Raw genomic sequence first — 25,000 nt, 5'->3', positions numbered from 1 at the left:
AGATTGTCTCCCTTTATTTTGCTAATATTGACATTGAGTTGATCAAGCTCAGCATCTACCATATCAATCAAACCTTACTAAGGAGAAAATAGTCCTCTGAAACTTATAGGTACTCCTCTTCTCCGATTGATTAACTTAGTCTGATATACAACTGCCTCAGTGGCTATGCACTATTCCATTCTAAATATAAAATACTGAAATGAGGGCATTTACTACCATGAAGCAAATGCTAAAAATAATGTTAGACCAACACAGCTCAATTATGTTGTCCTATAGAAAAGCTGGGGAAGTCTCTGTTCTATTGAGAAAAAAAACTCATCAAAACTGATAGATTAACAATTTCATAATTATATAAAATCAACTGTACAAACATACATATACACATATACACATATGAAAGAGTAGTATCAAACATAGATTCAGTCATCACAGTAAGCTCCTCCTATAGACTCAGCTATTAGTCCACATAGCAATCAATTACAAAGAAGTGTAACGTAAACTGTCCATGTAATTGAAATCCAGAAAGTCTGAGCGATAAATTATTCTGTGAGGAGTATATAAAACATAAAATCTGGAGATACAGACTAATATACAGAGTATTATGCATATGAAATGTTTAGAATTCCAAGCGTTTCTTTATAATTGAAATATTTATAAATGAAGGGAAACTACTTTTCAAAATACTTGTAGCTATCCATCAATACAACTAACACAGAAAACTTACACGGGGTGGCATCAAAAAGTTCCTGGATAGTTCTGTAGTGCACTAACAGATGGCAGCTCACATGTGCAGTGAGAGCTAGCAGTGACCTTCATGAGGTAGTGTCTATTTCACAAGTCGTGAAATATGTGATTCTGTGACCACTTGTATGCTGCAGTGTGCAATTTTTGTCATGGACATGAAGTTGGAACAAAGAACCAATGTGAAATTTTGCATTAAACTTGGGAAGTCTGTTACAGAGACATTGAGCATGCTTCGGTAAGATTATGGTAATGAGACAATGGGTCGTACGCAATGTTTCAAGTGGTACTGGTGCTTCAAAAGGGGAAGAGCATCTCTGGAAGTCAATGAACGATCTGGAAGACCTTCTATGAGTGTCAGCCCTGGAAATGTAGAAGAAAATTCATCAGCTTGCACATGAGGACCGTCAGAGGATAATCAACGATATTGCTGATGTTGTTGGTCTGTCATATGCGTCTGTGCAGGCAATCCTAGTGTCTGAATTGAACAAGTGGTGTGTTTCCTACCTGATGACCACTGAGCAGAAAGAACATTGCATCAAAGTCTGTCAAGCTCACCATCAGCATGCCACTGATGACCCATCCTTCATGACAAGGATCATCATTGGTGATGAGAGTTGGGTCTCGTCAGAGAGATGAAGCAGCAGTTTTCAGTGGTAGTGCCCTTCATCTCCATGACTGAAAATGGAACAACAGAACTGCAGCTCAATCAAGGGCATGCTCATCGACTTTTCAACATCTGCAGAATTGTGCATCAAGAATTCATGCCCCAGGGCCAGACCATCAACTGAGAGTTCTAGTGCAATGCTTTGAAATATTTGAGGGATGACATTTGGCAAAAGTGACCAGATCTGTGGAATGCAAAGAAGTGAACTCTTTATGATGACAATGCACCCTGTCACTGAGCTCTCCTCACTTGCTAGTTTCTTACCAAAAACAACATGGTATTGCTTCCATACCTATTTTAATCACCAGATTTAGCACCTGTGGACTTTCATCTTTTCTCCAAGGTGAAAATGCAGCTCAAAAGTCACTGTTTTAACACCAATGTCAAGATCAAGAATGAATCACAGAAGGTCCTCGACTTGCTTATGGAAAATGATTTCCAGACCAGATTCCAAAATTGGCAGGAATGCTGGGACCAGTGTATTGCTGCACAAAGTGACTATTTTGAAGGAGATGCTGTTAAAACTTAGGTAAATAAGTTATTTCTTATTCAGCATAACTAGTCAGGGAACTTTTTGATATAATGTTGTATAAAAACCAAAAGTGGAGATAAGTTTTTGCATTTATTCAATATATTCCTATACGTCTTTTAATCAATGAATATCTGTTATGTAAGGTATTACCTTATAATCAGATTACATCATCAAATCATCAGAGTTAGTGTAAGAAGTGAGCTATTAGCTCTAAGACAACACACAACAATACAACAGAATCTAATTCCATCATGATTAGAATCAAAGAATTCATATGAATATGTTAACATTTAGGGGAAAAGGTTACTATGGCAACAGAGATGGTAATAAGTGTTAAGTTGACATGTAACCTGCTAGAATAGATACATACAGATAAATGATAACACATGTCAGAGCTGACAGTGAAGATAGCAAATCAGTTTGTTTGGAAGATTCATTAAATTTATATTTTGTATTTTTATTTGTTAAAAGCTAATTAATTAAAATTCATCCATAATAATGCTGTCTTACATATAGTTTAATATAGACATGTATGTTATATCATATAACCATAAATATTTATATATATATATATATATATATATATATATATATATATATATATAAACACACACACATATGCATACGTATGTGTATATATATTCTTTTATTTTTTACTTGTTTCCGTCATTTGACTGGAGCCATGCTGGAACATCACCTTTAGTCGAAAAATTAACCCCAGGACTTATTCTTTGTAAACCAAGTACTTATTCTACCAGTCTCTTTTGACGAACTGCTAAGTTATGGGGACATAAACACACCAACATCAGTTGTGAAGTGATGGTGGGGGGACAAACACAGACATACACACACACATACATACATAAACACACAAACACACACACCACACACACATATATAGAACAGGCTTCTTTCAGTATATGTGTACCAAATCCACTCACAAGGCTTTGGTCAGCCCGAGGCTATAGTAGAAGACACTTGCCCAAGATGCCACGAAGTAGGGCTGAACCCGGAACCATGTTGTTGGGAATTAAGCTTCTTAAATCAGCCACTCCTGCGCATATACATACATACATACATATATGTATGCATACATACATACATACATACATACATACATACATACATACATATATATATATATATATATATATATATATATATATATATATATATATATATATATATATATATATATATATATCATCATTATCATCATCATCATCGTTTAACATCCACCTTCCATGGGTTGGACGATTTGACTGAGGACTGGCGAACCAGAAGGCTGCACCACGGTCCAATCAGATCTGGCAGAGTTTCTGGATGCCCTTCCTAATTCAAACCACTCCAGGAGTGTAGTGGGTGCTTTTACGTGCCACAGGCACGAGGGCCAGTCAGGCGGTACTGGCAACGGCCATGCTTATAATGGTGATTTTTATGTGCCACCTGCACAGGAGCCAGTCCAGCGGCACTGGCAACGACATCGCTCGAATGATTTTTCGCATGCTACTGGCACAAGTGCCAGTAAGGCGACGCTGGTAATGATCACACACAAATGGTGCTATTTACGTGCCACTGGCACGGAAGCCAGACAGCTGCTCTGGCAATGATCACGCTCCGACAGTGCTCTTAGTGCTCCATTGGCACAGGTGCCAGTCATCGAATTTGGTTCAATCATGATTTCGTTTTCACTTACCCCAACAGGTCTTTGCAAGCCGAGTTTAGTGTCCAAAGAAGGAGAGGTTGGCATGGGTGCTAGTCGTCGAATTTGGATCGATTACATTTGCCTCCACAGGTCTTCGCAAACAGAGTTTAGTGTCCAATGAAGGAAAGGTATGCATAAGTGGGCTGGCTACACCCCTGGCAGAGGCCTCAGATTATGGTCTCACTTGGCTTGCCGGGTTTTCTTATGCACTGCATATTTCCAAAGGTCTCGGTCACAAGTCATTGCCTTGGTGAGGCCTAATGTTCGAAGGTCGTGCTTCACCACCTCATTCCCAGGTCGTACTGGGTCTACCTCTTCCACAGGTTCCCTCAACTGCTAGGGTGTGGCACTTTTTCACACAGCTATCCTTATCCATTCTCGCCAAGTGACCAGCACAATCGTCTCTCTTGCACACCACGACTGATGCTTCATAGGTTCAACTTTTCTCTCAAGGTACTTACACTCTGTCGAGTATGCACACTGACATTACACATCTATCGGAGCATACTAGCTTCATTCCTTGTGAGCTTATGCATGTCCTCAGCAGTCACGGGCCATGTTTCACTACCAGGTAGCATTGCTGTTCATACACATGCATCATACAGTCTGCCTTTTACTCTGAGTGAGAGGGCCTTTGTCACTAGTAGAGATAAGAGCTCTCTGAACTTTGCCAAGGCTATTCTTATTTCTTTATTGCCCACAAGTGGCTAAACATAGATGAACATAGAGGGGACAAACAAGAACAAACGGATTAAGTCGATTATATCGACCTCAATGCGTAACTGGTACTTAATTTATCGACGCTGAAAGGATGAAAGGCAAAGTCGACCTCGGCGGAATTTGGACTCAGAACGTAACGACAGACGAAATACCGCTAAGCAGCTCGCCCGGTGTACTAATGTTTCTGCCAGCTCGCTGCCTTTCTGCCAGCCCGCCGCCCAGGCTATTCTTATTCTAGCAGCTACACTTTCAGCGCACCCTCCCCCGCTACTAACTTGGTCACCTAGATAACGGAAACTATCAACTACGTCTAGTTTTTCTCCCTGGAATGTGGCAGAAGTTGTTTTCTGCCCATTTTCAGTGTTTATTGCTCCTGAACATCTGCCACATACAAACACTAGCTTCCTAGTTAGCCTTCCTTTGATGTTGCTGCACCTCTTATGTGTCCATAGCTTACACTGGGTACATCTTATAGAGTTTCTACCTATGCCTTTTCTACAGATCAAGCAGGGCCATCTACCTGAAGGGGTTTGTGTTATGTCTACCTTCCTACTTATTACGACTTTGGTTTTAGCTAGGTTGACTCTAAGGCCCTTTGATTCTAGTCCTTGCTTCCACACCTGAAACTTCTCCTCTAGTTCTGATAGTGACTCAGCAATTAGAGCAAGGTCATCAGCATAGAGGAGCTCCCAGGGGCAGCCTGTCTTGAATTCCTGTGTTATTGCCTGGAGGACTATAATAAATAGGAGAGGGCTGAGGACTAAACCTTGGTGGACCCCTATCTCTACCCGAAATTCTTCACTGTACTCGTTGCCAACCCTCATCTTACTGACAGCATCCTTATACATGGCTCGCACAGCTCTCACTAACCATTCATCTATCACTAGTTTCCTCATTGACCACCAGATAAGGGAATGGGGGATCCTGTCAAAGGCTTTCTCCATATCAACGAAAGCCAGATACAGAAGTTTATTTTTGGCTAGGTATTTCTCCCGCAGCTGTCTTACCAGAAATATAGCATCAGTGGTGCTTTTCCCTGGCACGAACCCAATCTGAATCTCATCTAAACTGACTCTCTCCCTAATTAGTTGGGCTATGACCCTCTCTGTGACATTCACTACCTGATCCAACAACTTGATACCTCTGTAATTATTTGTATCTAAAACGTCACCTTTACCTTTGCAGCAGTTGACTATGGTGCTGCTACACCAGTCATTGGCTATGACTCCTTCATGTATCACCTGGTTAACAATACAGGTGACTAGGCTATAGCCGACACTGCCAGATATTTTAAACATCTCTGCAGTGATTTCTGATGGGCCGGGGGCTTTCCCTGTCTTCATACTCTTAATTGCTTTATCTACCATGGTACTGTCAACTCGGATAGCTGGTCCCTCTGTTGGGTCGACATTCGGCAAACTCTCTTTCTCCCATTCATTCTCTTTATTGAGCAACTTTTCATAGTGGCATTTCCAAACCTCTCTCTTTGCTGCCTCGTTTAGTGAACCATCATCCATGCGGATACATTTCTCTCCAATGACATCTCTCTCACACACTGCCTTGTAACACGAAATACTTCAAGTCTTTGATCCTCACGGCACAGAACATTGGCAAATTTTTTCTTATCTGCTTCTCCTCTGGCTAAATAAACCTGTCTCCTAGCTTCCCTTCTAGCAGTCTGTTACAATTCCCTGCTACCTCCGTTCTTCCAGTCCTTCCAAGCCTGTTTCTTTTGTCTAATAGCCCTGACAACAACATTATTCCACCACCACGTTATTTTGGATCGAGAGGGGACTTTGCACCATCCACAGATCTGGTCAGTGGCCCTCAGCAGGTTGTCCCATAGATACCTCCAGTTGTCTTCCACATCGTGTGAAGCTATATCCCCCTCTATTTCGTCAAAGGCTTTGAGTAATACGTCTCTAAATCTCTGTCCATTTGCAGGATCTTTAAGCTTCCAGACCCTTCTCCTCCATGCTGGTCGTCTTCTGAGCAATTATTTAGCTCTTATCCTGAAGTCACTAACTACTAGTCTATGTTGTGGGGTACATTCTTTACCTGGAAAGGTTTTGGCATTTATAAGCAACCAGCTTGTGAGGATGTAGTCAATTTGTCTAGTGTGTCTGCCAGAACAGTAGGTGACTAGGTGACTGGTAGGTTTCCTGAAGTTAGTATTGCAAACCATAAGGTCATTTGCATTGCAGAATTCCAGCAGCCATATGTATATATATATATATACACACACACACACACACATCCTTTAAGTTAATTTATAGGAAATGTTTTGAATATGAATATAAAAGCTCCTATTTTATTATGCCAGCTACAGCCTAATGATACCAACTAGCAATACTAGTATTTTGTGGGGTCGCTGGGGTCGCACGAAGCTGTGCCAATATAATGTAGGATAAATATACTACTACTACTACTACTACTACTACTACTACTACTACTACTACTAATAATAATAATAATAATAATAATAACAATCAATGGATGAAATTTATAAATATTTTAAGGCATCACTATATGTGTTTCCACAAATCACCTGTTTCATAAGAACATAGTGCATATTCCTGAGATAATTACAGAGCAGTCCTTAGCATCTATGGATATCAGGAAGATCATTTCTTCGGGCGATATGGCATTAATGGATGTATAACTGAGGGTTGTTTATCAATTTTGACCAGCTAGAGATGTCTTCTTGGGGCTAAAAATTTGCAGTAGAGTCTGTTCGAATCGACAGCCATGTTGAAGTGTCTACAAATAATACTTCTTATATAAATATATATGCATGGTTGTTCAAATGAGCGGATGTGTTTTTTCTCTCTTATTCTTCTATCTTTTCTTTTTTCAAAAAATGCTTCTCCCAGCGTTCACTGTATTCCCCTCATTCTGGTCTAATGACATCTCCATGTTTGTTTTCGTTCAGTTTCCTTGTATGTCTCCACTGTCATGTTTATGCTCCCAACTTTGACCTCTATAAATCCTAAATTTTACCTTGGAATTTATGGGAGCAATTGCCATTGAAAGCTCGAAATGAGGAGTAGATAGACCGCTGACAACTAATGAAGGGTCCTTTCTCTGTGTTTACTTGTCCTGTTTTCTATTTTCTTCTTGTTGTTTACGTATTTAACTTGTTTGTTTACGTATATCATGTTATTTGCACTGCTGGTGACGTCCTGTACCCATATATGCATATATATATATCTATATCTATATCTATATATATCTATATCTATCTCTCTCTCTCTCTCTATATATATATATCTATATCTATCTCTCTCTCTCTCTCTCTCTCTCTCTCTCTCTCTATATATATATATATATATATATATATATATATATATATATATATATGGAGAATTTATAAAAAAACAAAAGACGAAGACAAGTATGTAAACAACAAACAGATGTATTAGTATAATGCTGTGGAAGTGATTAAGTCTTTTACATTTTGAGCCTATGCTCTTCGACAGAAAGGAACACAGAAATAAACAGACAGAGAAAATAAGAATTTATGGCAGAGTAGGAAATATCTTCTGTTATTCCTCATACTATTTATTAGGAAGAAATATATTTTATTCAGACAAAATGTTCAGAAAGATTTGTTAATCTCTTCAAAAAAAAAAAAAAAAAAAAAAAAAAAGACAAAACAAACAACATGCTATTAATCATGGCTAAATAGTAAAAGAATAATCAGAATACTTTATCTTCACTAGGCCAGTACTAAATAATATAAAATTACAGAATATTCATTATTCATAATCACCTATACTATAATTGCAATCAAAATTTAAATTATGTAGTTTTATTAGGAAAATAACTTGAAAAACAAAAATGAAACCATAAATATACATTATCATGATAACATAATTATATTATTATAATAATATAAATCTACTAAAGTCATTAAAATAAAAACCTTTAATCAACTATTTATTCATTCAAAAGTTTATTCTAAATACATATACACATGTATATTTTTCTGTGTGTAGGGAAAGTATTACACCAATAATAATAGCACATGCACTGGTTCAATCCTACTTCTTTATTATTGCAAAATGCTTAGCGATTTTACATTTGGTTTTGCATTCTGAGCTGAATTTGCCTTTCACCCTTTCACAGTCGATAAATTAAGTACCAGTTGAGTACTGGGTTCGATTTAATTGACTTAACCCCTCCCACCAAGTTTGAGGCCTTGTGCCTATAGTAGAAAGGATTATTGGTCAATAGGTTAAATTAATTGTTTGTTTGTTTCAATTGTTGGTTAAACAGTCAGTTATTTATTTTGTTTTTGTTTTATTTGGAAGCCCTTTTTTGCCACTTGCAACTTTTTAAGTGACTTCTCACTTAGTCTGTTATGGAGACTGTGTTTGTCTGTCCGAGACCTTGTTAAAGTATCTTGCAAATCAAGTACATAAATGAAGTGTATGTATATATTAATACATACATTATCTGCAGTCAGTCAGAGTGACTATGACTGTTCATGACATTGGCATGACTTGATAAGCTTTCTCCATACTGATCAGTTTTTCAACTGAGTTTGCCGTTTAATATGATTAATTCCTTTCCAATTAATATTAATTTTTGCAGTATCTTTGAATTTCACTCTAGGTCTTCTAAGGTTTCCTTTTCCCTTGCATAGTTCAGAATAAAATATTTATCTGAGGAGTCTGTTGTTGTCCATTCTGTGTACTTGACCCAACCAATGTAAACTTCTCTCCCTGAGGACTTCCAACATAGGAGGCAGGCCACTACACTGTATGATCTCTTCACTTCTGATCTGGCAAACAGAATGATATTCATAATTTGTTATAGCTGTCTCATCATATATGCATGTAATTCATCTGAACTTTATAGACTGTTCAAGTTTCAACCCTTTAGAGCAGGGAAGAAAATGCTAGATCCTGGTATACCTTACATTTGACATGTATAGAAACATGCCTATTTTTCTGCAGCTTCTGCAGCCTGCCAAATGAGGCATTAGTTCTGCTCATTCTGTATGTGATTTCCTGGTTCAGTCATGCATTATCTGAGATGGTATTTGAATTCTTTGCACTGGGCCAACCTTTCAGGTCTAATAGCAGTGTTTTCTTCTGTTACAAGGGAAGGTAGTTTTATCCACAGGTTGGCAAAGATATTTGGTTTCTCTGATGCTGCTCTTTAAGCTGAACTATTGTGTGGCTCTGACAAAGTTATCTACCAGTTTCTGAATATCTTCAATGCTGTGAGCAGCCAGCACACTCTCATAAGCAAACAGCATCTCTTGCACTAAGGCCTTTGTAGTGCATGTCTTGGCTTCATACTCTGCAGCATTGAGCAGATCACCATCGTGCTTTATCTGGATGTAAATCTCACCACTGAATCCCTCAAAGATGATATTCAAAACTGCGGTGAGATAGAAAGAGAAGAGTGCTGAAGCAAGTATGTACCCTTGTTTGACTCCATTTGTCACCACGAACTTGCTTGAAGTATTGCTATCTTGTACTACGAGTGCCTGCATTCCTTCATGCAAGGACCCGAACAAGGTGAACGTTCAAGGACGTTTATGTTTCTTCAAAGCCACCCAAAGTTCATCATCTGATATTGAGTTGAAAGCCTTTGTGAAATAGTACCAGCTTTATTAATGTATCATGACATATGTTTCTGCATCCCACATGTTCATTTGTGATGAGAAATTTGTGCTTGAGAAGAAGACCCATCAAGCTGAGCAAAATCACAGTTGTGGCAGATATTGGTGTCACGAAAATTGCCACTCATGCTGGTGGCATGTAAAAGCACCCATTACACTCTCAGAGTGGTTGGCATTAGGAAGGGCTAGGTTCAATGTCTGTTTTGGCATGGTTCCTATGACTGGATGTCATAATACTAACAACTTTACAAAGTGTACTGGGTGCTTTTATGCAGCACAGGCACAGGTGCTTTTTATGTGGTACCAGCACCCACAAGCATGCAAGGTTAGGAATGCTTAGCTGGAGAGGGATGCAGGGAACAGCCTGTATGCAAGGACAACTATGCTTTTACTTAGCTTGATGTGTCTTTACAAGCACAGCAAACTGTCAGGAATCCCAGTCCCCTGTCATCCACTTTGTGATTCCAAATGTCTGTAGCTCCTTTCTCGCCAATTTGTCTCACATCTTCCTGAGCCTGCCCCTTCCACATGTTCCCTCTACAATCTAGAGATCAGTGCCTCTTGATACAGCTACCTTCATACATACCCATTACAAGGCCATATATATATATGTGTGTGTGTGTGTGTGTGTTTTATATATATATATATATATATATGTACGTATGTATGTATGTATGTATGCATGTATGCATGTATGCATGTATGCATGTATGTGTGTGTGTGTGTGTGTGTGTGTTGGGTCATCCCATAAACACTGCAGTTTTTCCAATTGCCTGAACTAAAAGTTTGAGGGGGTGGGATAAACTACCTGCATCAACTTGCTAAAAAAGCAGGGAGTAATTTTACATAAAGCTTATAATTAGAGCAAGTTTTGAAGAAAGTTTGATTTTAACAGTTACTTTTTCAAAGCTATTGGACGTGACAAAGGAGCATATTCAGGATATTTTGCTTTATGAGTTCAATAAAGACAACAACACAAAAGTGTGAGGAATATTAATGGAGTAGATGGAGATTGGATAATAAATGTAAACCAGTGTCAATGGTGGTTTCAGAAATTCCAAGCCTAGAAGATGAGCCTCATCATGGAAGATCTGTAGAGCTCAACATGGACATCCTGCAAACTCTGGTGGAACAAAATCCCATCATAACTGTTGAGGAACTAGCAGAGAAGCTCAGATTTGGTTATTTGACCATTCATTGACACCTGCATGCCATTGGAAAAGCCATCAAATTAGATTAGTAGATTCCTCACAAACTTTCTAAGTCTAACCGTGTGCAGAGAGTGGATATGTGCTCTTCTTTGCTGTCATGTCTCATGAATGAACGTTTTTTGGACCAAATAGAGACTGGTAATGAGAAATGAGTTTTCTATAAACATGTCAAGTGTCGAAGACAATGAGTCAGGAAAGGAGAAACACAAGCATCCCAGGCTAAAGAAAATCTTCACCCACGTAAAGTGTGGTTATCTGTTTTGTGGGATATGAAAGGTTTAGTCCACTTTGAACTGTTAAGCCCAAGCAAAATGTTAACGAAGGAGATCTACTGCAAGCAGCTTGAGCAGCTTAAGTCAGCACTAGAAGTAAAACGACCATCTTTGGTTTCAAGATGAAAAGTGTTCTTCCATCAGAATAAAGCTCAGCCACATACAGCGAGGATGACATTCCAAAGGCTGGAGTAGTTTGAAACATTGCCCCCACCCCCTCACCATATTTGCCAGACATTGCTCCATCTGATTATCTTTTATTCCAGAGTCTTCAAAATCATTTGGATGGAAAAAATATGAATTCTGTTGATGAGATGAGAACAGTACTAGAGGAGTATTTTTCATCACAGACAAGTGAATTTTGGAAGAGGGGCCTTGAGAGTCTATCAGATAGATGGGAAAGCATTGTAGAAAAGAGTATATTTTAGATTAAAAATGAAGTTCGTCTATCTTAATTTTGAAAAATAAAAATATTAAAAACACATTAATTATGGGATGACCCAATATGTATATGTATATATATGTGTGTACATATAGATGTGTGTGTGTGTATATATATATGTATGTATATATATGTGCATATATATATATATATATATATATATATATATATATATATATATATATATATATATATATATATATATATATATACATGTGTTTGTGTATACATACATGCATATATATATATATGTATATATATTTGTATATACATATATGCATGTATGTATATATATATATATATGTATATATATATATTTATGTAAATATATATATGTATATATATTTGTTTGTGTGTGTGTTTGTATGTGTGTGTGTGTGTGTGTGTGTGTGTGTGCATGTATGTATGTATGTAGGTTAAAATAAAAAAATGATAAGTTAAAATATTTGGCATCAATTAAAAAAAAACCATTTAATTTAGATAAAGAATATAAACAGATACAGTTACTCACAGATGTTTCTAGAATAGCCAAGCTTGTGGATTACGCTATTGAATAAGGATTCCATAGATGAGATATTCTGTCATAGGAGAGGGAGATGTCAGAAAAATATAAAAATGAAGAAATATTCCCAACCATAGATATTAGTACTTTCCAGTTTGTCAAAAATAGAGGAAGGATATCAGAGTGATATCAATATGCATTATGCTGTTCCATTATTGAATAGATAATAAAGTCATAAAGTTATTGGTAAGGTCCATTCGCAGTTCTAAAGGAGAATGTTTGATGATAGTCCATGGCAAGAAATATTAGAAGTCACCAGTTCCAGTTTTGGACTGAGAATGAATTAGGATTTAATAGTTATAAAATACTAATAGGAGGAAAGACAAAATAGTAGATGCATTAGAATTGGTATATACAAGTCCATACAGTGAGGGCATGTTTGTTAAAAGAGATTAGAGGGATGTATGCACATACATATATAAGGGATGAAGAATAGTAGATGTTGGATGCTTTCCTCTCATTGCTGACTACCAGTGCAGGTCAGAGTTCCTAGATAGCAAGAGTGGGAGGGAGAGGGTTAGGATGACGATAAAATGGTTGTAAAAGATAATGAAGGCTTTGAATTATAGTGTATGATATGACTGGGGGTGAGGGGAGAATTAGAATTAGAGCTTGCTTGGTTATAATGGTGCTAGAAATTGATGTTCATAATATTAATTAAAAATTTTTAATTTGTAGTGTAAATGAAAGTGTATGCTCATTGGGAATATCATAAATGATATAAAAAAGAAATTAAAATTTTTAAATGACAAAAATAAGTACAAATAATTTTTTTTACTAAGTTCTAGTAGAGTAAAATTATTGAGTCCAGGGATGAAGCAAATACATTAATAATTTATTTCTTTACTGCTCACAGGGTGCTAAACATAGTTCTGCTCATTCTGTATGTGATTTCCTGGTCCAGTCATGCATTATCTGAGATGGTGTTACCTAGGTATTTGAATTCTTTGCACTGGGCCAACCTTTCAGGTCTAATAGCAGTGTTTTCTTCTGTTACAAGGGAAGGTAGTTTTATCCACAGGTTGGCAAAGATATTTGGTTTCTCTGATGCTGCTCTTTAAGCTGAACTATTGTGTGGCTCTGACAAAGTTATCTACCAGTTTCTGAATATCTTCAATGCTGTGAGCAGCCAGCACACTCTCATAAGCAAACAGCATCTCTTGCACTAAGGCCTTTGTAGTGCATGTCTTGGCTTCATACTCTGCAGCATTGAGCAGATCACCATCGTGCTTTGTCTGGATGTAAATCTCACCACTGAATCCCTCAAAGATGATATTCAAAACTGCTGTGAGATAGAAAGAGAAGAGTGCTGAAGCAAGTATGTACCCTTGTTTAACTCCATTTGTCACCACAAAGACAGACAAAGGGATTAAGTCGATTACATTGACCTCAGTGCATAACTGGTACTTATTTAATGGATCCCGAAAGGATGAAAAGCAAAGTTGACCTCGGTGGAATTTAAACTCAGAGCATAACATCAGACGAAATACTACTAAGCATTTCAGCCAGCATGCTAACAATTGTGCCAGTTCGCTGCCCTCATTAATAGTTGCCAATGGACAATAGATGTCATACAAGTAAATCAATGAAAGAAAATATGATAAGTTAAATTGATTATATTTATTATTACCCAGTGCGGAGAAGGCCTGGTGGTGTTCAATTAATAACAGTAACGATGTAACCAAATAGGTAGTCGATCAATTATGATCTAGGTGGGATGCATAAATATGAATTAAGGCAAAAAGGAGAGAATCTATAAAATAAAAGATAAAAGGATATGATGATAATGTAGATATATTATCATCATCATCATCATCAGTGTTTAACGTCTGCTTTCCATGTTAGCATGGGTTGGACGATTTGACTGAGGACTGGCGAACCAGGTGGCTACACCAGGCTCCAATCTGATTTGGCAGAGTTCCTACAGCTGGATGCCCTTCCTAATGCCAACCACTCCGAGAGTGTAATGGGTGCTTTTACGTGCCACCTGCACAGGAGCCAGTCCAGCGATACTGGCAACGAACTCGCTCGAATGTCTTTTCACATGCCAGGAAGGCGACATTGGTAACAACCACGCTCAAATGGTGCTATTTACGTGCCACCGGCATGGAAGCCAGACAGCTGGTGCTCTGGCAACGATCACACTCGTCGAAACTATATATCAGTGAGAAACAGAGGTAGTTGTTTTACTGCAATTAGACTTGTAAAATTTAAATGATTTAAAAATTTTATGGACACATGTAGAGAAGGCTTCATGTTACTTGTCTAATAACTGTGTGACATTATGTGATAGGATTTTATTGATTACCTCAAATATAATCAAGAGGGGCCATTTTGGCCTTGGTATGGAAAACGTGAATCAATGATGAACCAAGCTATATTTGGTGGTACATTCTTTTTCCTAAGGTAGTGTATATGTTCTGTGAGAGAAGTACATCTACTATGTGTTTCATATTTAAATGAGTTTAAATGAGCAGAAAATCTTTGCTTAAAATTAATACTAGATCTACTCTAGTATAAATCTTGTTGAAATTTTGGAGTTTATTAAGGACTGTGCATGTATAAACTGAATTAAACCTTCTTGCATTCTTTTCTTCATTCATCTATTTTCAGTTTCATTCATTCTCAAGTGCCTGTACATAGAAATGTTCCAAGCAATGCTGATTTTTGTCGGGTTTTCTACTTTCACACTTGCATCAATCTTTTTCAGCCATGTTGGTAGTTCAGTGCTGATTGTTCCAAGTTCACCAGTTACTATTGGTATCACGTCTGTTCTCTTCATTGACTATAACCGTTGTATTTCCCACTTCAAATTGTCATAGTTGTTTATTTCTTCTTCTTCTTCTTCTTCTTCTTCTTCTTCTTCTTCTTCTTCTTCTTCTTCTTCTTCTTCTTCTTCTTCTTCTTCTTCTTCTTCTTCTTCTTCTTCTTATTATTATTATTATTATTATTATTATTATTATTATTATTATTACTATTATTATTATTATTATTATTATTATTATTATTGTTATTATTATTATTCTTATTCAGTAGTCTTATTTTTTATCCCGTGATTTCACAGCACTACCGAGCGCAGCTCTGTGTGCCTTGGGTATGTGCTGTGGTTTGTTGTGATGCTCTTATAATCACTGTATTGAAAGTGTTTTACGTAGGATGTGTGCGGTGCCTAGTACTGCAATTTTCTGTATGTTATATATATTTGTTAGTCCTGGCGTTTTTGTCATGAATATTTTTTATCATACCTAATGCGCCTATTATGATAGGAATTGCTTCTGTTTTTAGACTCCACATTTGAGTTGCCTCTATTTCTAGGTCTCCATTTCTTTTAGAGAAACGTTGTCCTCTGTTGGTATTGATACATCAATTAGAAAGTTTTTTTTTTCTTGATGATCTCTGACAAGTATCTATCTGTGTTCATATCCGATAGTATGGTTGCTTTCTTGTTTTCTGTGACTTTTTCTGGCATGTGCCTATACCATCTTTTTTCTGTTGTTATTCCATAGTGTTGGCATAGCTTCCAGCATATGTAGGTCCCAACTCTGTTGTGCCTGTGAATGTATTCCTTCTTAGCCAGGACTGGGCAGCCAGAGATAATATGATTTATTGTTTCTTGTCCATCGCCACATATTCTACAGTTACTTGTTATGTCTCTTTTCATTATGTTTTGGGTAATTTCTGGTGGAGAGGCTTCGGTCTTGTGCAGCAATTAAAAATCCTTCAGTCTCTACTTTGAGTCCTGTGCTTCTCAGCCATGGCTGGGATTTTGCTCTGTCTATTTCTTTTGCGTTTACTTTAACCCAGTATTTTCAATGAAGGGGCTTTTCTTGCCACCGTTTCATCATGATCCATTGCTGTTCCAGTTTTAGTTTGGATATCAGTTGTTTTACAGCTTTTATTGTTTCTTCTTTTTCTTCATAGTTGTTAGGTAGTATGACTTCTTGTATATATTTGTAAGCATTTTTAAAGACTGAAACCAGGTTTTTTGTTTTGTTCGTGTTTTGTGGCTATTTGCATTCTTTTCCATGCTTCTGAAGTAGGTATTTTTGTAGTCATATGGTGGTTATTTTGTAATAGTTTTCTAGCTTTATAAGGCCTCTACCACCTTCTATACGTTGTATATATAACCTTTGTATGTCAGATTTTGGGTGGTGCATCCTGAATCCTGTCATTATTTTCTTGTTTTCCTGTCTATTATTATTATTATTATTATTATTATTATTATTATTATTATTATTATTATTATTATCACCATACCTGGATGTGTGTTTTTGGAGTGCTGTAAATTTGACTAATTCACTTGTTTAAAAGGTTCTATGAGGTATTTTGTTGTTTAAATCGTTTTGCAAGCCGGCTGTCTTTCTGGTGGGGTAGCGCGGTGGGGACTGACGTTTGTTAACCAAAGCTTCATATTGGAGGCGATACAAACCTTTTGTTTTCAAATTTTTCCGAAAATTTGTTTCGAAGAAAGTAAACATTGAAGATGACGATGAAAAGCAGGAGTGAGGAAGGAAGGAGGTAAGGTAATTTGCACGAGGACTTCCCTGTGCTCCCTACCACGATTAGCAGTAGACAGCAGGAAGAGAAGAAGAAGAGGAGGAAGAGGAGGAAGAGGAAGAAGAAGAGGAAGAAGAAGAGGAAGAAGAAGTGAGGAGTCAAGAAAAGAAGAAAGAAGATGAAAAGCAGAAAGAAGGCGAGAGGAAGGAAGAAGTAAAGTCTTCCTCACTACATGGAAATTGTAGTAGCATGAAAAGCAACAATGACAACAATTACAAAGAGTCTAAAAAATGGAGTAAGCAGCGGGAAAGTGACTTTTGCAAATATCGCGGCAGCTAAGGAATTGGTCATCATCTGATTGGAGAACAAAATGGAAAAACTAAACATGGCAGCAAAATATATGAAAATGAATGGAAGGAGGGCAGAATTGATGCCTCCAAGCGAGGTGCTTGAAGCAACAGCCAAATAAACACTTGTCTACAGGTACGTGAACACAAAAACAAGAAAATTCGAGAACGCTAAACGCGACATGGTAGAAAAAGCCTTGAAAGACATATGGCAGGATACCCACCACATTGTGAGAGAGCGAGGCAGTACGGCGGAACAGAGATTCTTTTTAAGGCTGAGGGGCAGGCGTTAGAAAGCTTGGTGACCATGCATCACACTGAGGAAATCGTCCTCTTCCCAATGTACATAGGAAGAAGAGTGGTACAAATTACGGTACCTGGAGTCCCACCAGGCTTGGATTTATGGTGGATTTTTGCCTGTATTTGTATGGGCGGGGGAGAGAATCTCCTGAATGTTAAAAGATCGAGGAGGGAGAATTTGGGTTGGGTCTACCTTGGAGGTTCTTCTCCACACGAAGCTAGAGCAGTTAGAGAAAGTCCCAGACCGAATTTCCCTCTCGAATGGAGTAGAACTAAGGAGGAATGTGGAGGGTAGGAGAGGTCCTGGGCGTTGAGGGGGATCAGCTGGCAGGTCTCTTCTGGAAGACTTTTGGGCCAGGAACTATATATAACTTCCAGAAATCCTTGGCCTAGCAGTGCTACTGGAGTGGGGGCATGCTCTCTTACAGTGTCCCTCACATTACTAACTTGTGGAGCTTTGTCGAACAGTTATAGTCACATATAGGATGGATCCAGGTATCATCCAAGTTCATCATGAAGATTGCCCCACCTCCTTCTTTTGATCAGGAAGGGAGGACAAATTTTCTCTGTCTGGTGGCTATGGCAAACGAGATGGTGTGGTGGACGCAATTGATAGGGTTGAAGATGGATATTTTCCTTTTTGGCCAAAGCATCATTGACTTTTTCAGGTTCAACTTGAAAAGGAAATTGAGGCTGGAAAGGGAGGTATTGTCACCCAGTAAGTTCCTTGAAAAGTGGGTGAATGTGACAAGAATGGCCTGTGGGAATGGGCCTACTCTAAGTGTGTGCTTGTAGGCCAGATTGTAGGAAAAAGAGAGGGTACCTTCCTGAGGAAATTTGGTGTTAAGAGGTCCAAAGTGAGTGAGGTCCCTTTGGTCACTTTACAGTGGGACTTCCCCCTATTGTTGATTTAATCTCTTTGTTAATCGTTGTGTTTGTTGGCTGTTTACACGTTTAACCTGACTGTCCCGCGTCTGTGTATCGTCCTATATGTTTGTGTTCGGCCCTGGTGTCCAATAAAGAAACAATAATAATAATAATAATAATAATAATAATAATAATAATAATAATAATAATAATAATAATAATAACAACAACTATTATTATTATTATTAACATTATTAGTGCTATCATTAGTGTTATTATACTATTACTAGTACTATGACAATCATCATGTCATTTGTTAGCATTAGTAGTAACACTACTGCTGGTAGTATTCCAATTAATATTAGTATTCTGATTGTTATAGTTTCACTTATTAGTGATAACAGTTATAATTATTATCAATATTATTAATATAACTACCATTATTGTTCTCATTATTATTATTCACACACTAAACACTAGTAAGGAGAATAGTAAATATAATAATAATAGTAATAATTATATGATGGTTTCAAGTTTTGACAAAGACCACCAATATTGGAGAGTGGGTAAGTCAGTTTCATCGGCTCCAGTGATCAACTGGTACTTATTTTATTGTCCATGAAAGAATGGAAGGCAATATATATATATGTATATATATATATATATATATATATATATATATATATATATATATATATATATATATATATATATATATATATATATATATATAAAGGGCATTATTACAGAGAAATAATAACGCCACACAGTGGACTTCTCAAAATAGCCACATTTAGTACCTAATGCGAGGAAAAACAACCAACAGAAGATGACCAACTTTCTTTTAAATAAACTTAATCGGTGGCTATCGGACGCTGACGAAGGGAAATAATCCTGAAACCCGGGTCCGTTCGTGCTACAGATCACGATGAGATGGATAACTTCCCTTGGCAAAACAAACAGGACACAGAAGTGTGTCGATAAGCCAGCTGGAGGAGATGTCCTCCTGGAGCTAAAAGCAACAGAAACATCCACCCCTAGGGGTCAGCCACATTTAAGTGGCAATATACTTCACTATATATATATATATATATATATATATATATATATATATATATATATATATATATATATATATATATATATATATATATATAATTAAAAAACATGCAATAAATAAACAAACGAACATATACTAAATACACAGGTAAACAGAAAATGCAAAAATACAGAAGGTCCTCAACTCTTCATCAGTTATTATGGAATAGTACTAGTGATACTTTAAAATAGTTTAATAATATTATAGATGAAAATAGATATAAATTTATTCAAATAGATATTGATAATTATTATTCTTCTATTAATGAAATTGTACTTAATAAGGCCCTGATTTATGCAATGAAGAAGGTAGGTATGACTTATAACGAAGTCAATGTAGTTAAAATGGCTTGGAAATCGTTGATTAAATATAATAATAAGATGTGGGCGAAGAAAGATACCAGGGACTATTTTGATATACCAATGGGGGCGCCGGATTCAGCACAGGTAACTGATTTAGTAGGTATATATTTATTTTCAGAACTTAAAATTGGAGGGTGGTTTATATAGGGATGACCTTTTATTATTAACTAAGAATTGCACCAATAGAATGCTAGAATTATATAAGCAGAGAATATATAGATTTTTAAAAAGATATGGATTAAAGATTACTATTTATAATGAAAACTATAATATAAATTATTTAGATGCTATTTTTAACTTATCTACAGGTAAAACCCAACCTTACCATAAGATTAATGAAAATATTAAATACATTCATGCGAAAAGTAATCACCCACCCTCATTTAAAAAATCATTACCGTTTGCTATAGGTAAGAGAATATCTTTACTTTCATCTAATATAGAGATCTTCGAAAAACATGACCCTTATTACAATAAAGCCCTTTGCGAGGCGGGATATACTAATGATATTAAATTTTTTAATAATCCGAAGTCAAATTATAGTTTTATTAGTAATGATTATAATAGTAATGATCTTTTTGATAAACATAAACTCTATACTCATGATAACGTCTTCTTAGGTAATTATAATAAGAATAATAGGTATTATGATACTAAATTACATAAACATAATTGTAATGGAAACAATAATAGATTTAATTTTAATTTTTTTTATGATAATAAATTTAATAATACAAATAATAAATACAATAATATCTATAATAAGAATAAACTCTGGCTAATCATTCCATACGGCGTTCAAGTTAAAACTAACATTATTAAGGTAATTTTAAAAGTTATTGATATATTCCTTAGAGATAATAAAAAAATATTATAATATATTTTCTACTAATAATTTTGGTGTAGGTTATTCTACGACTAATAATGTTGCTAACATTATCTCTTCTTTTAATAGATTTAAGTTAAATAAGTATTATAAATTTAAATTTAATACTTATTTTAATAATAATAATAATGTGGACCAGGATATAATTAATTGTACATGTAGAGGTAAGACTAAATGTAAATTTAATAATAAATTTACTGGCCTTAGTAAATATATTTGGGAACTAAAATCTAAAAATATTAACTACGTTTTAAAACGGGAGATAGTTTCTAAGGCGAAATCCTATCGTATAGGTAGTAATTTTTGTAATTTATGTAATAATAAATTTAAGGAGATATTATTTCATAATCACGGAGATGTACTTGCATAGCAAGTGACCTGATCTGAGATCGTGTGCTGAAACGAAAACAATTGCAGCGTGGAAGGTGTTTATAAGCCATTTAAAATAACACACAAATTCCGTTAGATTCACTTCAACATTTAAATTTAATTTTTCAAAATATTTTCGTCGCTTTGAGACCGCGACCTGTTCACTGACAAAATTCTGTGCAGCACAGAATTTTGTCAGTGAACTGGTCGCGGTCTCAAAGCGACGAAAATATTTTGAAAAATTAAATTTAAATGTTGAAGTGAATCTAACGGATTTTGTGTGTTATTTTAAATGGCTTATAAACACCTTCCACGCTGCAATTATTTCATAATCATAATACTTTAATTAATTCTTTTGATGAACGAAAAACAAACTGTAGACATAAATTACTTTATTTATATAATAATTTTAGTTAATTGTGTTTTTTATATATATTTATTTATTTATATATATATATTTGTTTGTGTGAGTGTTTAAGTGTATATATATATATATATATATATATATATATATATATATATATATATACTTCCGGTTTCGTTGATGAAGGACGCGTGTGTTTCGTTCTCCTGAATCAACCCAATAGAGATTGCACAAATCAACGATAAAACCTACTAAACTGACGAAAACATAGACCTTGTTATATAAGAACAGTCTACTGTAATATACTATTTTAAAAAAACGTAATATATTTCTCTAAAAGTTAAATATATTACATTAAAGTCAGCGACACAAGCAAGTTATCGTCGAAAACCCACGTGGTTAGTTACAAGGGATTGCCGAAATCGACGGAAAATAAATGTGCTAAAACTGACAAAAGGTAGTACTTGTTACTTCAAAACGGTCTACCGTAATATATTGACTTAAAGAAAAAGTAATATATTACACTAAAAGTTTAATATAGTAAGTTTAAAGTCAGTGAAACAAGCTAAAGGTATCGTCAATAACCGCGTCGTTACACATCGTAATTATATTTGCAATCGAACGTAAGAAGCAAAAAAGAATTGTTTTGGAAGAAAACTTCGTACAAGAACAAGGATTTGGAATTTTACCTCTTACGAATAAGTATCCTTTTCATTTGTTTATTTTCTTTTAACTTAGGTAACATTTCAGTTACAACATAATCTTGTTTACTTTACGAATAAGTATCCTTTTTATTTGTTTATTTTCTTTTAACTTAGGCAACATTTCAGTTACAACATAATCTTGTTTACTTTCTGAGAATTCTCACTGTAATTTTCATTTAACTTTTATTACAACGACCACTTAGCTCTGATTCTCTTTAAAAATAGAAACCTTTACGACCCCCCCCCCTTCTTTTCACTATCGTTTCGTTTCTTCTCTTCGCTTTATCTCTACAACTCTTTGAATTACAAATCCCATTTAGAATTATGAATTTTCATTTTTCATTTTCGTTCTCCTACACATCTTCGTTACCTGCTCCCACTCTTTTTCATAAGTACCGCTTCTCCTCTCTCTCTCTCCCTTTATCTCTTTACACCTATATCTCTCTCTCTCTCTGTCTTCCATATCTTACTCTTTTTCTCATCTCCCTCCCTCGCTTTCATATCTTCCTCTTCTTTCCATATCTCACTCCTTTTTCTCATCTCTTTCCTTCGCTTTCATATCATCCTCTTTTCTCAGTTCTCTTCCCTTTCCATTGCATCTCACAACGCCTTCCTCTCCTTCTGTCACTTCAACTTCTTCCTCATACACTTTTCATTTCCCCCTCTTCTCAGTCCGTGTCTCCCTTCCTCTCACATCCTTCATCCTTTCTTGTTTCTTCCTCTTTCTCTTCCCATCCTCTCCCTCCCTCCCTCTGTCTCTCTTTCTCCTCCCATCCTCTGTCTCTCTTTCTCCTCCCATCCTCTGTTTCGCTTTCTCCTTCTCTCCTCTCCTTCACTCTGTTTCTCTTTCTCTCCCCCTCCTCTACCTCCCTCAGTCTCTTTAACACCCCCACTCCCTCTCTTCCTCTTATCACCCTCTCTTTTTCCTTCATATCTCACTCTCTCTTTCCTTCATATCTCCCTCTCTCTTTCCCTATTCCCCCCTCTGTGTTTCTTCTTTTCTACCTCCCGCTATCTTTCACTTCCTCTCTATCCTCTACTCCCTTTCTGAGCTTAAAAAACGAAGATGGCACCAAAGTGGGAAAAGAAAGAGTTAGATCTTCTGTTGCGAGCATGGATATTTGGTAGTGGCGATCCCCCAAACAACATCATCACTGCTACACTGAAGAATAATGGCTTTCACAGAACCACTGAACAGATAGAGCGGAAGAAGAATGAATTCCTCCGCTCGTATGCACTCATCAGACCACACATGGACACCCTAGATGTCATAATCGAAAACCATTGTGGAAAGGCTGATAAGGATGGGGAGGACGAAAAGGAAAAAACACCCGGAAGTCTCTCTGACCCAGTGGCTCCTCAAAAGAATGGATCACCCACTCCTATGAACAACCAGGCAGAAAAGGATAGTGGAGCCAAGGAAGCAGCAAATAGAAGCCCCTCTGTGCCAGTGGTTCTACAAAGGAAAGGAGCCCTCACTCCAATAGATAACCAGTGGAAAACAGTACCCACAAGAAAAGGAAGAACAAAAAGTAGAAAATCGCAAGGTGGATCCAATGCCATCCAAGACACCAAAGGAAAGAAGAAATTTGGAAGGCACCCAAAAACTTGCAAATTTTACCTGCAAGGCAAATGTTGGCATGAGGAAGACGGCAAAAACTGCCGGTTTGCCCACCCGACACCCCGCCAAAACTACAAAGGTTTAAAGGATAAAAACTTCCCTGAGGAAAGACGACAGATGTCCCCAAGGAGAAAATTCAAGGACGTGCGCTCTTCAGAAATCATACGCAACGCAGCAGCTGAGCAAGAGTCTTTTTTGTGCATGGCGCAAAAGATTATGCAGCAGCTGAGGTGGCTACGCCAAGCACAGACGAGGAACCTTGCCCCCCCCCCCCGCCACTGCGCAAGACCACCACAGCCAACAGACATGGGATGGCCTCCCCTAACGCCTGCACAGGCATCACGCCAATATTTTTACTAAATATTGGGGGCCTGTTGCATTATAATAATAAAAGCAAAATTTCTTTCCTGAGAGACCTTGCTGCATGCAATCAAGCCCTATGCATAGCACTCGTGGAAACTCACCTCAGCCCTGATATAAAGGATGCAGAAGTACACATACCAAAATATGTCATACTGCGAACAGACAGAAGGGAAAGGAGCCATGGTGGAGTTGCTGTATACATCCGTGACGACCTCACACCCCAGGTCTTACTGTCATACTCAAATTCGGTATGCGACACCCTAGTTGTATACATAAGACAACATAATATAGTCATATGCAATGCATATTGCCCACCGGATGCTCCAAACCACATAGGCAAATTTGAAGATTGCCTCACTAGAATTAAAGAAATCTTCATGAAACTGGAACACCATGTGACCATATTTCTTATGGGTGATTTCAACTTCCCCAACGTCAAATGGCCCGAAGGTCTCATACTCTCAGGAATGACTTATCGCAAGCAAGCACAGGTGGAATGCCTGCTCAACCTCACCAATGCCCTATTCATGGAGCAAACTGTTCTCAGACCAACTAGAGCGAATAACATTCTAGATCTTTGCTTCACGAACAATACGGACATCATTCATGATGTGAAATTGACGCCGACATTAGTTTCGGATCACAACATAATAGAGCTGTCTATGTTTGGGCCAAAAGAAACCAAAGACATACAGCCTAAAGGAAGCACCCAAAATCTCTCCAATCTGAACTTC

This window comes from Octopus bimaculoides, chromosome 12 (assembly GCF_046866305.1).
Source record: "Octopus bimaculoides isolate indiv1 chromosome 12, ASM4686630v1, whole genome shotgun sequence".
NCBI classification, from domain to species: domain Eukaryota; kingdom Metazoa; phylum Mollusca; class Cephalopoda; order Octopoda; family Octopodidae; genus Octopus; species Octopus bimaculoides.
The sequence above is the reverse complement of the archived record's forward strand: the minus strand, read 5'-3'. Positions refer to the sequence as shown.